Below are 16,219 nucleotides of genomic sequence, written 5' to 3'. Positions count from 1 at the left end.
GCATGAAGCATATTCCAGTTACATTATATTCACTCATTAGCATATTTTCATAAAATCATAATGAGTGCAACGTCACAAACGTATTGATTTATACATTAGGGCAATTTTTAAAATTTTTTATAAAACTTTAAAAAGTGACTAGTAATTTTGGGTGTCCAACATGAGACGTCTGAAAGTGGCTGATTTTAAGAAAGTGCTCAACATCCACTCTCCGCAAATGTGGCCTTGCTAAGGTATCTCAAATCGGGCATTCAAAATTGCTAATAACTTTTTTGAAAATCTTGGTCTTGGTTCCTTGTGAGAATTGTGATTAATTTTAGTATGTACCTATGCACCTTTTGAGGGAGGGTCTGATCCTTAATGGTTTTGTCAATGGGAATTGAGAAACGCTGAGCATCTCTAAGGATGAACACCATTTGTGCAGCCCAGTGCAGTGTTCTGAATATTCACATGTTGAGAAGCTTTCTCTCCCCCCGCTCACCATATATAAACTGCCAACTGTTTGAAAATAGCATGTACCAGTGTCATAACTATAAAGGGAAGGGTAACAGCTGTCCTGTGTACAGTACTATAAAATCCCTCCTGTCCAGAGACTCCAAAATCCTTTTCCCTGTAAAGGGTTAAGAAGCTCAGGTAACCTGGCTGGCATCTGACCTAAAGGACCAATAAGGGGACAAGATACTTTCAAATCTTGGGGGGGGGGGGGGAAGGCTTTTGTTTGTGTTCTTTGTTTGAGAATGTGTTCGTTCTCGGGACTGAGAGGGACCAGACATCAATCCAGGTTCTCCACATCTTTCTAAACAAGTCTCTCCTATTTCAAACTTGTAAGTAAATAGCCAGGCAAGGCGTGTTAGTTTTCCTTTGTTTTTCTCAACTTGTAAATGTACCTTTTACTAGTGTTTATCTTTGTTTGCTGTACTTTGAACCTAAGACTAGAGGGGAGTCCTCTGAGCTCTTTAAGTTTGATTACCCTGTAAGGTTAATTTCCATACTGATTTTACAGAGATGATTTTTACTTTTGTCTTTAATTAAAAGCCTTCTTTTTAAGATCCAAGGGGTTTGGATCTTGATTCACCAGGAGTTGGTGGGAGGAAGGAGGGGGGATGGTTAATTTCTCCTTGTTTTAAGATCCAAGGGGTTTGGATCTGTACTCACCAGGGAATTGGTGAAAGGCTTCTCAGGGCTTCCCAGAGAGGGAAAATTTGGGAAATGGTAGCAGCGGAACCTGAGCTAAGCTGGTAGTTAAGGTTAGAAATTTTCATGCAGGCCCCTACATTTGTACCCTAAAGTTCAAAGTGGGGATCCAGCCTTGACAACCAGCGATTTTACATTTCTGAACCTATTGGCTGCGGGTGTTTAGCTGAAAAGAAAACTTTTGTGACATTGGCAGTGTGGGTGGCCATTGAAGAGACTGCAAACTAATTCATACCTTCTTCTAGGAATTTATCAGTCAAGACAACTTCATTGTTAAAAAGCTGTGTCACAGGGTTCTGAACTACATCTTAAAGAAATTATTTATGGTGCTGACCTTTGCTACCTTCAAGAGCCTCGCCTACACTTGAGAATTGTACTGTCATGAATAAATAAAACTGCTTTTTAAATTGTGTTACTGCAGAGACTAGGGGCTCTAGTTATGGACCTCTTTGTGCTAGGTGGTGTACAGATGCAGAACAAAAAGACTGTCTCTGTCTAAACGGGCTATAATCTTTAACTGAACCTTTAATGGTATCGTGTGGCTACAGCAGCCATTTTGGCTAGCATGAAATCTGCCTGACATATCCACAAACAGCATTTCCTCTGATTCTGGCACTCTCAATGGATTGTGGATACCTACAGTTCCCAACCTGGGTCCTCAAAGCAGGGACTTGTGGCTGTGACAATCTACAGTTGAAGAGCTGCTGTAACAAGGTTCTTTTTTCTTTTTTTTTTTTTTCTTTTTTCTTCTTCCAAATATGACCTCTATAGGGAGGGCCAGCTGCAGAGGTGCCGCTGCAAATTGCTTTTTCCCTGCAGCAGCCACTACAGAGTGACCCAATCCGGTGCAAGTGCAATTAGAGCAGTTCTGGCAACAGTTGTGCATCATTTCAGGCACCTTTTGTGTAAGAACAGAAGTTGGGTTAAGAGCGTAGCAGGTGCTCGCAACAAAGCTTGCAATCTTACCTCTCAATCTTAAACTTGGCAATATGTGACACATTCCAAATTTGTGGCAGATGGCTCAAATATAGAACTTGTGTATTTTGCTGCATGTCATACCACAATTGAATGATTAGAATGATTTTTAATTCTAAATTGTGTTTTGTCACTGTGTGAATTAAATAAACCATTTTTAAAGAAAATCCTGCACAAATTCATTCACATGTAAACATAAAGACCCCTTACATGGATCATCAGAAGGATTATCTCCAACCCAGACTTCTGCTGGAATAATTGTTATCCTTCATATGCACCAGCTACTGAAGTTAAATTAGACAGGTATTTAGCTGGGGGGGTCACACAACTATTTACCAAACCGCAGTAGGATGCTGGGGATTAGGAAACCTGGCCTCCTATCCCTGGCTCTGGGAGATGAGTGAAGTTCAGGGATTAGAGACAGGATAACCAATGCCTGTCTAGTTGAGACACACCTTCCAAAAGTGTGGTTAATTAGATTGGATTTCCTAGCCCTGTCTGAAATGATCTTGTGCAACCTCTCTCAGCCTCCTTTCCCCAATTTTACAAATAAATCAGTATTTGACTGCCTTCTAGGGTTGGTGCCTAGGGTCTTGCTCATTAATGAGGGCTGTGAAATGCATGGAAACTGCAGTTAGATTTGAACTTGGGTCCCTGAGGCCATAGGGTATTTTTGCGGTGTAGTAGAACAGGCAAAGTGATTCAGCCAAAATGAAAACCATCCTTCAAAATCTGATCTATTTGAGGAGTCTGTTTGCAATGCCAAAATTCTACAGTACAGACAAGACTCTGGTGTAGTTTGGACTACATAAGCATAAAGCTGGCTGACTCCCCCTCCAGCCCCTTCCAAACCTGATGTTTAATTTATTCTTTCAGATAGAAATATTATGAAGTAAACATACCTTTTAGCAATGTGGGCCAGGATTACCACGGATGTAAATACCAGTGGAAGGGTTTATGCTGAATCAAAAATAGCTGCAAAACCCTATAAAGAGTTCAGTGCATTACTGAAAATTGGTGGTATGCACTGAAAAGAGGGGTGTGACTTGGACAGCTGGAGCATGTGCCTCTTCAGTGGCTCCCTTCAGAGCCTCCTGCCAGCAGGATCCTCCCTGTGGAGTCCTGGAAGAAGTTAAATGTGGTTGCCTGCATGCAGATAGACACTTCCCAGCAAAACCTCTGCTTCTAGATTGAAACACTGCCTGCCTTTGACAGGTCCGAGTCCCTCCTCAGGCACGATAGGCTTTGCAGGAGCACAGTGCATCATGGAATAGACTACACTTTCCTCGGAGGTAGCTTTGCTGAAATTGGCTCAGAGTCCATTAATTTGTCTCCCTCCTTCGCTTTCACCTATACTTAATTCTTAAGCACAGATACTGTAACACTTTTAATAGTGCTTCATGACACGTTTAATAGCTTTTTTTATTTTAAACTGTATTGGAATTTATTGGTTTGAGTTAAAATGCTCTTATAAATTCCATTGCCTTTGGGAGGCGAAAGGGCCCATTTAAATTTGATACGTTAGGGCTCTCCAGAGAATTTGTAAAGGCTTTGGTGAGGGTTGAATTTCAAAATTGTATGTCTTGTTGAGATACCATTTGAGAAATTTCTTGCCGTTGTTGCACTGAAAACGAGCTGGGCAGCATTATTTATACTGTGCCTTGTGGCATCTTACAATCTAACATGAGAAAAGAAAACACCAACCAAGCTTTACATAAGAGTTCAAATCTTGGTCAGAAACTTTTCCAAATGGAGAGTTAGAAAATGTTTCTATTAACATGAGACATGACTCATTTCAAAGCCTGTTCTTGAAATATCTTGAGTCCAATAACTGCACACACAGAGAGAGCAGTTTAGTTAGGGTGACCAGATGTCCCAATTTTTATAGGGACAGTCCCGATTTTGGGGTCTCTTTCTTTCTATAGGCTCCTATTACCCCCCCACCTCCTGTCCCGACTTTTCAAATTTGCTGTCTGGTCACCCTAAGTTTAGTTGTATACAGGTGGGCTGGTGCACAGTGACTTCTGCATTTGAGAGACCATGAATATATTCCTGTTTTTGTTTTTAAAGAAGGTTCCTGAGCTGGTTTAATTTTGTGAAACTGACTAGGCCAAGGAATAAAAAAGAGCTCCTTTTTCTGCAGTGTTTGCCTTCCCAGTAAGGGAGGGGGAAGGGCCAGGGTAAGAAAAAGTAAGGAAAATGAAATGAACTTGTGACTGATGTGACACTTGTTAAATCAGCATGCCCTATTGGGTCAGCACTTAAGCGGGAAAGAGAACTTCAATAAGGCAACATACGATACATCAGCCCATTGATACTATAGAAGTACTCCAGGTGATGTGCAGATAGTAATGGAGAGAAGGCTGAGATGGGAATATAGAAAAAGTGAAAGGAAACCTGCCTGATGAGACAAGACACATTAAACTGCAGTTATATAACTGGCTCTTTGTGTGTTTGAAATGTTAAGGGTGTGGTGGTTCTTTGTTTTTTGGGTGTTCTTGTTTTGGTTTTGTTTAGATGAATATACTGATGTAATCTCACAACTGGTAGATGACTCTGTGGTCTCCTTCTGTAGTTCAGCCAGGGCTGCCCTTAGGATTTATGGGGCCCTACACAGCATTATTAAGTTGGTGCCCCTATGCCCAACGGGAGCCTGGGCTCACAGCCCAGGGGCGAGGAGGAGGGACGAGGCAGCAAAGGATACAGAGATGCCCGGACCATCTCACGGCAGCGGAGTTGCACAGCAGCACAGTTCCCCGCAGAGACCCCCATATCCTCTCCCTCACGCAGAATTTGTGGCGCCGGTGCATTTGGTTCTGTGAATACAGTCCCTACCTAAGGACACTGCTGGGTGTGCAGGAGCCAACTTGCTCTTACGTGCTGTCATGGGCAGTGGGTGAAGTTGCTGCTTGGGGAGGCTAGCTCCACAGCCCACCTCTTGTGCCTGTGGCCCCACCCATACTCCACTCCTGTTCTGCCCAGGCCCCTCCCTCTCCCCACTGTCTCCCTCCTCTCTTGCCTCCCCTCCCCCCCCCCGCTCACTCTATTCCAGCCAAATCCCTGAACCCACATGAAGCAAATGACATTTGGGGGGGGGGGGGGGAAAACACTCTTCTGCAATTTCTTTCTAAAGAAAATAGAACATGTTATCCACTGCATGCCAGATGGTGAGGACTGGACATGCAGAAGGTACCTAATTAAAAGCACTAAATTTGGGAATAAAAAATGTCAGTCACAGGTTTTTTGATAAGCCCTGAAGTTTGTCAGAGATTTATTTGCAAAAACTTTGTAGTAAGGGCAAATCAGCTGTCTTGCTGAGTACAACATTAAATATTATGGAATACATGATGCAGCTCTTCTCTTTTACATTTTCTTAATCAGTATTTCTAAGCCGATTTTATATTTTAAATGTACTCTTAAGCCTTCATAAAGTAATCATTCCAGATTACTACATACTGTTTTTAACTCACTGAAACAAAGACATTATTTTAAATTACTGGTAATCAGTCACAGAGGTTTAGTGTGTTCATAACAATGTTCATTGCTTTTAGGAAAAGGGAACACTAATTTAATTTACTTTGTGTGATTTCCATAACAATAGACGTGTATGAAATTTCACCACCTTTAAAAAATATGTTTCCAAAGATTTTAGGCATAACAAAGGATTTTATATCTTACTAGATACTGATTTTGCTAGAGGGTTCTCTTAAAACTTGTTCATCAAATAGTCAGAGGTAAAGAAAGGGAAACTCTCTGTCCAACTATCTGGAAGGAAAGGGGTGTTGTCCCTTTAAGGGCTCTTTTCAAGGAGTGGGTGGTGAAGGGAGAAAAGGATGGACAGAAAGGACAGGAAGACTTTGGAAGCAAGTTTTTTGTACTATAATAATTAAAATGTGTATTTTAGATAAGGGTGGTCTTTTGAAGGATTTATTTAAAAAACTATGTCTGAAGATCCAAGCGTTTAAGGCTAAACGTGATTGTGCATCTAAAAATCTATCTAGGATTTTTTAGAGATGTGATTTTATCATCTTCACCAACTCACTAATGAAATACTTTAAAATTTGCTTTAAAAATAAGTCCCTGTAGACTAACATGTTCTGGTAAATATTACAGTAATGCACAACTGTTCTTATCAACAAATTCAGTAACTGACAATATATACCTGGGGGTTGGCAAATGTCTGTTAAATGGCTTCATTACCACGGAATGGCTCTTTAACAGTTTCAGTGTTGTGCTAATAGGTCTGGCAGGCTGGAAGGCTTATTCACTTTTAAGTTACTAGATTCCCTCTGGAGTCAGAGTCACCAGGCTGCAGCAGCCAGATGTGGGAGCCTGCACAAAGGGTCAGAACAGGGATCGGAAGAGCCGGGAGGCTGGACACTAAGACCCAGTGGTGCCCCAAATTTTCAGGTGTCCTAGGCAGCCGCAGGCCCTGAGTTCAGCTAGGTCTTCCACTGATTAATTTAATTGAAAGTGGGTGTCAGTATTATGTATCATATGTGCCAAAATTCTTTTATAGTATAAACTAGGAGTCGGCAACCTTACAGAAGTGGTGTGCCGAGTCTTCATTTATTCACTCTAATTTTAAGGTTTTGTGTGCCACTAATACATTTTAACGTTTTTAGAAGGTCTCTTTCTATAAGTCTATAATATATAATTAAGCTATTGTACGTAAAGTAAATAAGGTTTTTAAAATGTTTTAAGAAGCTTCATTTAACATTAAATTAAAATACAGAGCCCCTCGGACCAGTGGCCAGAACCCGGGCAGTGAGAGTGCCACTGAAAATCAGCTTGCATGCCGCCTTTGGCATGTGTGCCATAGGTTGCTTACCCCGGGTATAAACTGTAGAATAGATCAGAAAAATTAGGAATTATTAGGCTTTCTTATATACCAACAATGGGATTACGTAACTGGAAGCAATACTGGAATTCCATTGTGGTTTTACTTTGATTAAACTTTAATGTCTGAATAAACCAGACAAATACTGTATATAAATACAGTTATGTAAAAATTAATATTTATTTAATACTGTAGTTAGGCCGTGGTTTGTGTCTTTATTCATTCCTTCATTACTAATTTTGGGTGGCTACTCTGGAAAGGTTTCACTTAAGTTGCTCGGACCCTGAAAAATGGAAGAGATACTTGTGACGGGTTGGATCACAGAAACCCCCTTGGGAGCTGCCAGCCAATGTGCCAAGACTACTTCTATTCCCTACCAGCTCAGGACTCCAGCACCCTGTCTTGCTGAGCCAGACATTCACGTCTGCTCCAACACAGACCCAGGGTCCGAATTACTTGCCCCAAAGCTGCAGGTTTACCTGAAAACAGCTCACAGAAGTGTGCTTGTCTTTAGCTCTCAGATGCCCAACTCCCAAGGGGGTCTAAACCCAAATAAATCCGATTTACCTTGTATAAAGCTTATACAGGGTAAACTCATAAATTGTTCGCCCTCTGTAACACTGATAGAGAGAGATGCACAGTTGTTTGCTCCCCCAGGTATCAATACATACTCTGAGTTAATTACTAAGTAAAAAGAGATTTTATTAAATACAGAAGGTAGGATTTAAGTGGTTCCAAGTAGTAACAGACAGAACAAAGTAAGTCATCAAGCAAATAAAATAAAAGAAAATGTGCAAATCTATGTCTAATCAGACTAAATACAGATAATCTTACCCTTAAAGATGCTTTAGTAAGTGTTGTTCCATCTGAACCTTGCAGTCTAATTCTGTATCTACATACATTAAAAAAACTGGATAGAATGTGTTTTACATCCAGCCCTGTGGTATGGCATTGTGCTGCCAAGTAGAAAATGTAGAGTTAATTTACTGACTCTAGTTCCACATTTTTCAAATGTGGCCACCAAGGGCTTTTCTTGCAGCCACAGCCTCCTGAGCTGTGACGGGGGAAGGGGGAGCAGTGGCCCCTCCTCCTCCTCCCTGGTGCTCCTCCATACATTGCCTTGGGTGTTGGTTGCTGGGACTGCCAGCAGGGGTTGGGCCTTGCCCCCTCTGGAGACACCTGGGGCACAACACTGGAGGAGCAGGCAGCCGGGTTCCCCATCTTCCCAGGGATGGTGAGACTCAGGCTTTGGGCTTCAGCCCTGGGGTGGTAGGGTGGCAGGCTCTGGCCACAGGGCTTCAGGATCCAGCCCCAGGCTTCGGGCTCTGGCCACAGGGCCTTGGGCTCTGGCCCCCTTCTGCCTCCGTGGCCCCTGTTGCCTCCCCTGATACCCCCATCCAGGGCTTAATTTGTCCCCAAATTTACCAGGGCTGAATAAGTCTGCTGTGCTATCATGTGCCAGCAATGCCCCTCTGCCATGTACATTGGCCAAACCGGACAGTCTCTACGCAAAAGAATTAATGGACACAAATCTGACATCAGGAATCAAAATACTCAAAAACCAGTGGGAGAACACTTTAACCTGTCTGGTCATTCAGTGACAGACCTGCGGGTGGCTATATTACAACAGAAAAACTTCAAAAACAGACTCCAACGAGAGACTGCTGAGCTGGAATTGATATGCAAACTAGACACAATCAACTCCGGTTTGAATAAGGACTGGGAATGGCTGAGCCATTACAAACATTGAATCTATCTCCCCTTGTAAGTATTCTCACACTTCTTATCAAACTGTCTGTACTGGGCTAGCTTGATTATCACTTCAAAAGTTTTTTTTTTTTCTCAATTAATTGGCCTCTCAGAGTTGGTAAGACAACTCCCACCTGTTTATGCTCTCTGTATGTGTGTGTATATATATATATCCTCAATATATGTTCCATTCTATATGTATCCGAAGAAGTGGGCTGTAGTCCACGAAAGCTTATGCTCTAATAAATTTGTTAGTCTCTAAGGTGCCACAAGTACTCCTGTTCTTCTTTTTGCGGATACAGACTAACACGGCTGCTACTCTGAAACCGGTGATACTTGTATGTTTGTTAATATCACTTTTCACAACAGACTTACTAGCTAGCAATAAAAAAATCACACCGATTTGGACATGTATATATGCATATTATTTGTGCGTATTTTTGTTTTTCCTAAAGATAATTAAGTATTTTAGTAAAAAGTGTGAGAGCGGCTACCAGCAGGGGGGAGGGATAGCTCAGTGGTTTGCGCATTGGCCTGCTAAACCCAGGGTTGTGAGTTCAATCCTTAGGGGGCCACTTGGGGATCTGGGGCAAAATCAGTACTTGGTCCTGCTAGTGAAGTCAGGGGGCTGGACTTGATGACCTTTCAAGATCCCTTCCAGTTCTAGGAGAAGGGATATCTCCATTAATTAATACTCTGAGGCCATCAAATAATTTGTCCTGAGAACCCTTGCTCTAGTTGTCTTTAGCACTGGGCCTATGGAAATGTATATATTATGAAAAATGACCTTTTTGGCCTTTGAAAGATGCATGCCAGATGGTTGCTTGTACATGTCTGGCTCTAGAGTTTTATATACAAAGACTTGATGGAGTTCATTTATTTGGCCTTTTCTGTGAGTTTTGAAGTACACTTTTTAATACAGTACATGAAAACTTTCAAGGGGGTGTAAATATTGATGCTATCCTTTTGGGGGGGGGGGTAAGGGGGTTGTTGCCTAATTGGGAAACATGATTATTTTTCATGATGCTTTGCTTGTCATTTGCCTTTCGCCTGTATTTTTCAAGACCTAAATTAATGGCCTGTTTTTAAGTCATACTGAGTACACACAGCTTAGTTGATGACAATGATTTGTGCATGCTTGGCACTTCTTCAAATTAGTTCCCAACTGCATATGTTCTGGAATAAGTGCTTGTAATGAACCATATGGAAAACTTAAGATGTGACACGTTTTGAATATGGTAGGCAAAGGAAAAGGCAAGGCGTCCTTATTTCAATGACCGTAATCCCGCCATTCGAATCAGAGTAGCAAAATTTAGTACAAGGGTTGTCTCTGGACTGATCAGGTAAAAGGAGACTGGGTGCAACTCTCGAGGGTGAAAAGGGAATTGGAATAAAACTGACATGCATACAGATTGGTGCAGAGAAGAAAAAAATTGTTTTGGGGTTAAAGATAGAGTAGGGAAAATTGTTCTTGTTATCTGTGTATGAACTGAAGAGTATCCGTTAGCAAGTAGAAGTCAGAACAGACTGGAGAAAAACTAAAAGCATTCCAAAATTATAAGGTGAGACATTACTTCATTACTGTCACCCAGCAATACATCCACTAAACCTAGATAATTCTGTAGTGAATTATCAAATCATTGTGCAGAAAGATTTCTTTGGATTGGCTGAATATGGATTTAAATATTAAGATTACTAGATTTTTTTTTGATGATCTCTACCCTGTTAAAAGCTACCCAACATACAGCTCCACCAAAGTATTTTATTTAGCTTTTTAATACAGTTGTTACAAAAGTTGAATTATTAACTATTAGTTTCAAGAACTTGAAGGAAATGATGAAACCCAAAAGATCTCCCAAAATATTTCCAAATTGTGGGTAGTCTTATATACTATCCATATCAATTAGAGTAAGTAAAAGACACACTTTTAGTTTGAACTCTGAATTTCAGTGTTTTTGTAGTTTAGGCCCAGCCTTCATGGTCGAATTTTTTTTAAGCTCCTAAAAAGTAAAATGAAACCTTGTCAATACGCACAGTGCATCTAACTCCATGGTGTGATGGATAGTTAATTTTAAACAACTAATATATTCAATCATGGTTGTGTTTGTGTTTTTTGTTTTTTAAACAGATGTGGAGAAGAGAAAAGGGCATTTAGCTAAAGGAAATTACCTTCCCAAATATAACCTTTTTAAATGATGTAATTTTCCCCCCATATGTTTTCTGAATAGAACTAGTGTTCTCATACAGGGCAAGTAACAAGTTGGGTTTTAGCCATACAATGTTGAGCAATAACTCTAGATTTTCTAGGTAAGCATATTGAGATAAAAAATTTCATTTATGGAATTACAGAGATTGTGCTCCGCCCCCCCCGCTTTTCGTTGGAGAACACTATTTTAAACTTAAATCAATTTTTACTCAGTTGCTTTTTCATTAGTCAAATTTATTCGCTCAACAGACATCCAGTTTCTGTTGAGATTATTTTTATTCAACTCCCACAATGTGTGTAGTTTTAGTTTTACATGCAATGGTCTTTAAAACTGCTTAACATAGAACCTAGAATGACGGAACCATGTCTCATCTTTCTAATCAATATGAAACACTTCCAGGATCACATTGATTCTAATGGCAGCTGGGTATAGCCCTGATTTAGCAAATCACTTAAACATGTGCTTACATTCCTCCCCATTTAGCAAAATACTTTAGTACGTGCTGAAGTACTCTGCTAAATTGGGGACTCTAGACCCCGGTTTTTAATTGCAGTGTAACTGTACACTGTATGTGAAGCTAATGTGTGGAGGGGATTTGGCTTCCCCAAGAAAATCAGTCCATGAGTTCTGTAGATAATTGCATACTTCAGCTTCAGGAAATATATTATTTGCAAGCCACACTTCAACAGTTGCACTTTTGTTGGAGTAGTTTGATAAATAACATGTTGCTTTTATAGGAAATGTCTCAATTTAAATTGAGACCATTTATTCAGGCAGATTAGAAGCTAGTATAAAGTATGTTATTAGTCTGTTTTTTTTATTTCCTCCTCTTTTAATGTATATCCAAAATATCTTGGTGGGGAAGAGGGCATGAACTAGTGCACCAGTGAACTGCCCAGATCGAATCTGGGAGGCAAACGGAATCAGCATTTGGATATCTGGAGCTTGTCTGAAGTTTTAACCAATGACTGTTTTATGTTCTCTGCCGTGTACAGTTTCTGATAGCGTTCAGTCTGTGATCATCAGCGATACAACAAAAGCCCACAAATCATTGAACATAATCAAAAGGATAGACAGTTCATTTTTTCCTTCACTCTTCTATAGAAACTAATTAGTCTTACTTAGTGCGTCAATATTTGACTCTTTTTTTCCCCCCTTTAACTTAATTGGTCTGTACTGTTCTTTGGAGAATAACTCAAACTATTATTTCTGAAAAAGCCTGTTTTGAGTACTACGTGAGTTTAGGTATTGTGGAGCTCTTCTATAAGCCTTTTATTTCAGCATACTGCAGTAGTTTGTTACTGTCCTTAATACTAATTATATAAAACACCAGCCAGGCTGTCTGTATCAGCCGTTTCCCTCCTATTTATTTATTAAATCAAAACTCTTTGTATTTCCTACCTTGAACATTATGTTGGGAAGAGTGAGTCAGTGGAGTATGTGAGTATAAAGTGACAGTTATCCATTATTATGGTTTTAAATAGGGGGTTTTTTGGTCATGAATAACTGTCAGCAGTGCCAAAGCAAACATTCCTTTGCATCCTTTTTCTCTTGCTTTCCAAAACCATTTACAGTTGTAAAAAGAAAATCTGTCTTGTCTTTTACTGACTCTGCAGCTAATTTGTTTAGGAAACTTTTTAATGGAGTAAATGGGCCTTCTAGACAACACTAATTTTTTGGCATTTATTGGCAGGAGTCAACGTCTGCTGGAGGTTCCATAATTTTTCTGAGAAGAGATAATTAAAACCTGTTGAATGCATAGCTTTAGAATGCAGAATGTAGAATAGATTGTATTGGGGTATATGATAAATAGTATCTTTTATTTTGGTTTGATGCACAGCATTAATTTTGTTACTAGCCAAACTACTTTCAAATTTTAAAAACAGTGCACAGGTACATTCCTTTAAAGTCTGTGTGTATGCACATTATGCATTTGGTGCCAAGAAGAGTTTATTCAGAAGTTAATTCATTTTATAGATATTTCTTTAAATGGCTGGAATTTAATTCATAATGCTTTATCTTGTAAAAGTAGCATGCTCAGTCCTGAGGGATTGTTGTTCTACTAAAAGCTTTTGGGCCAATTAAGCATAAGTGAGGCTCTGTAAAGGAGTCCTGACTATTTCTCTCCCGAGGTGGTGATGGCATTAATACAAGGTATTGATTTATTGAATCAGGTATGTGAACCAGGAAGACTTATGGGGTTGTAAAAGGCTTTCTCCCCTATCTCAGTATTTCTGGCCTGAAGCATTCAAAAACCTTGAGTCAGGTAACCAAAATCAAGAGATTTGTTTTAAAATCATGAGCTTTAGCTCCCTCCCTTCTCAATTGAGATTTTATTTGTCTTCTGGATTTTTGTAGGCCTTGATGGTACGTTTTGCTGAAACCATGAGGGGTAGAAACTTATTTTCAACAACCCAGATGAAAAGATGGGAGAGATATTTGGACAAAGACATTTATCTGGATAAGTCGGTCTTTACTTGGGAGAAGGGATATACATTTTCAATTTGTGTAGCTCATAAAGAATTTTTTTAGATCAATTTGTGTATAGACAGCATTTGACTCCAGTTAAGATAATCATATTTTTGCTACTAGGTAAGTGCTCTGTTGGAGGGGTTGTGAGGAAAGGGAAACATATGGCACTTATGTCTGGGAATGGATGGCTTGGGGAAGAAATTATTACAGAGATTAATTTTATGGCAAAATGCCAGGATCCTAGAGATCCCCTTACCTGCTTACTTAATGTTGCGGTAAAGCATCTACATTTTTAACAGAATGACAAATGTATTCCTTATTGTTAGCAGCTAGATTTTTGTATAGTACTTTACTGGAAAAATTTGACTCCTCCTTTGGAACTGTGATATGGTAAAATATGGACTGTTCTTGTGAAAACTTTTCATTACAAATACATATACAAGAGAAGTGCAAAAAAGTGGATAGGTATTGAGAAATTTTGGTTAGCCTTTTTAATCTACTCAGAGGAGGAGGGCTGCCCAGCCAGCAAACCAGAATCTTCAGCTAGGATTTTTGAATATCAACCTGAATAGGTAATATACAATGTAGTATTTTATTGTAACTTTGCCTTAATAAAGGGGTGGGGGGGAGTTTCTCATGTAATCCCATGATTCTCTGTAAGAGAGACACCAAAACACTGCAAGACCTGCAATAAAATCACAAAAGTTGGTAACACTTCTGTCTGTTTCATTGCATCAAATAAGTATGTTGCAGTCTTAACACACTCTAGTTTGAAGGCTAGGAACCTTCAGTGAAAGAGTAGAAGTCTGAAGTACAAGTATCCGATGCGGTGTTAGCAAGTGGATTACATTCATGTATAAACATTTTTCTCCAATATGGGAAAATCCTTCATATTATATTCTAGCTCAGCAGTTTTATACTGCCATATATCACTGTAGCATTTGAGAGCCTATAAATTGGACTCAAATGCATTTAACATTCAGATATATTTGTTACCTTTGTTTGTTGCTACTTTCCAAAGTTCTTTGCATTTAAACAAAGCCTTTGTTTCCTCAAATCTTATCTTTTTCCTACTACTTAATCCTGTGGTGAAGTCATCTGGCTGAGTTTGTGACACTACAGTCACTTTCAAAACAATGAGTTGTGATACCCTAAGCACAGGCTGAAACAAAAAGAGACGCTTCTGTATTAAACACTCCCATGCAGCTCCAATAATAGAAAAATAATCAGCAGAAGTCTAATATGCCTTAGAAGTAAATCTCAGGGGTCTTCTTCCACATATCCTACCTCACAGAAGTCTGGGACTTTACTCTCTTTAGAGCCATTTCCTTAAGATTACTGGCAACTGCTAGCCATTTGTACAGACAATGTTTGTAACCCAGGATTTGCCCTTGCTGATGATCTCAACTCCTGACTCTGTTTGTACCATCAGAGTAGCAGCAGCAGCAGCAGCCACGTCTGACTGAAATTCGAAATCTGTGATGCAGGTGCTGGGAATTGGAGAACCAAATTAAAAAAATTAATTCTAAAAGGGAAATGAGCGTGTTTAGATGTCTTTGAGCCAAATCAGAGTTTATAGGAACAGTTTTATGTTTTTTGAAAAGTAGTTCTGGTGTTTGACACCAGTAAGACCCATATTTCCTTAAGGTTTCTTTCCTTATGTGAATGCACAAGAAAGGCATTCATTAGTGCTGGAGGAAATGGCTTCATACATAATGAAAGACCTTTGTTATAAGCTAGCGTTACTGGTCAAATGGTGGTGCTGTGCTATAATTAGTGGTATATCGTCAGTCAATATGGATTTATGTGCACCACATTTATTAGTGTTAAATCTCTTTGCAGTCAAGATTAAATGTATCTAATTGTTCTCCTTGTAGTTCTGTCGGTCTTTTGTGCCTAGGCAGTGCGTGTTTCATCAAGAAGATGAGATGCTGAAGATCAATAAATACCAAAACCATGTGTTTCAACTTGAGTGAAGTGTGTGTGTGTGTGTGTGAGAGAGAGAGAGAGAGAGATGAACTATTACTCTGTCATGTGTATACGTGATCTTGACTCCCTCTAGTGACTGAGGGTATGTCTATACTACGAAATTAGGTCAAATTTATAGAAGCCGGTTTTATAGAAATCGGTTGTATACAGCCGATTGTGTGTGTCCCCACATAAAATGCTCTAAGTGCATGAAGTCGGCGGATCGCATCCACAGTACCGAGGCTAGCGTCGACTTCCGGAGCGTTGCACTGTGGGTAGCTATCCCACAGTTCTCGCAGTCTCCGCCGCCCATTGGAATTCTGGGTTGAGATCCCAATGCCTGAATGATGCAAAACAGTGTCATGGGGAGTTCTGGGTACATGTCGTCAGGCACCTCCCCCTCCGTCAGAGCAACGGCAGACAATCGATTCACGCCTTTTTATCTGGGTTACCTGTGCAGACAACATACCATGCCAAGCATGGAGTCCGCTCAGCTCAACTCAGCGTCACCATATGTCCTCTGGGTGCCGGCAGACGTGGTACTGCATTGCTACACAGCAGCAGCTAATTGCCTTTTGGCAGTAGACGGTGCAGTATAACTGGTAGCCTTCATCGGCGATCTGGGTGCTGGCAGACGTGGGGCTGCATTGAACACAGCAGCAGCCCCTTGCCTTTTGGTAGAAGATGGTATATTATGACTGGTATCTGTCATCATCGTACTGCGGTGGCTGTCAATCATGGGCACCTGGGCAGTCTCGACAATGATAGCTATCAGTCATAGTATGCTATTTTCTGCCAAGCGCCCAGTATTTTC

The 16,219-nt window shown here is 40.2% G+C and overlaps 1 protein-coding gene across 1 annotated transcript in view; it reads left to right on the top strand.

Moving 5' to 3' along the window:
* The window catches only part of PLEKHG1 (pleckstrin homology and RhoGEF domain containing G1), a 222,575-nt gene that overhangs the window by 30,745 nt on the left and 175,611 nt on the right, over positions 1–16,219 (top strand). The gene's annotated exons all lie outside the window — the stretch shown is intronic.

Source organism: Trachemys scripta, chromosome 3 (genome assembly GCF_013100865.1).
Source record: "Trachemys scripta elegans isolate TJP31775 chromosome 3, CAS_Tse_1.0, whole genome shotgun sequence".
Classification (NCBI taxonomy): Eukaryota; Metazoa; Chordata; order Testudines; family Emydidae; genus Trachemys; species Trachemys scripta.
The sequence above is the reverse complement of the archived record's forward strand: the minus strand, read 5'-3'. Positions and strand labels throughout refer to the sequence as shown.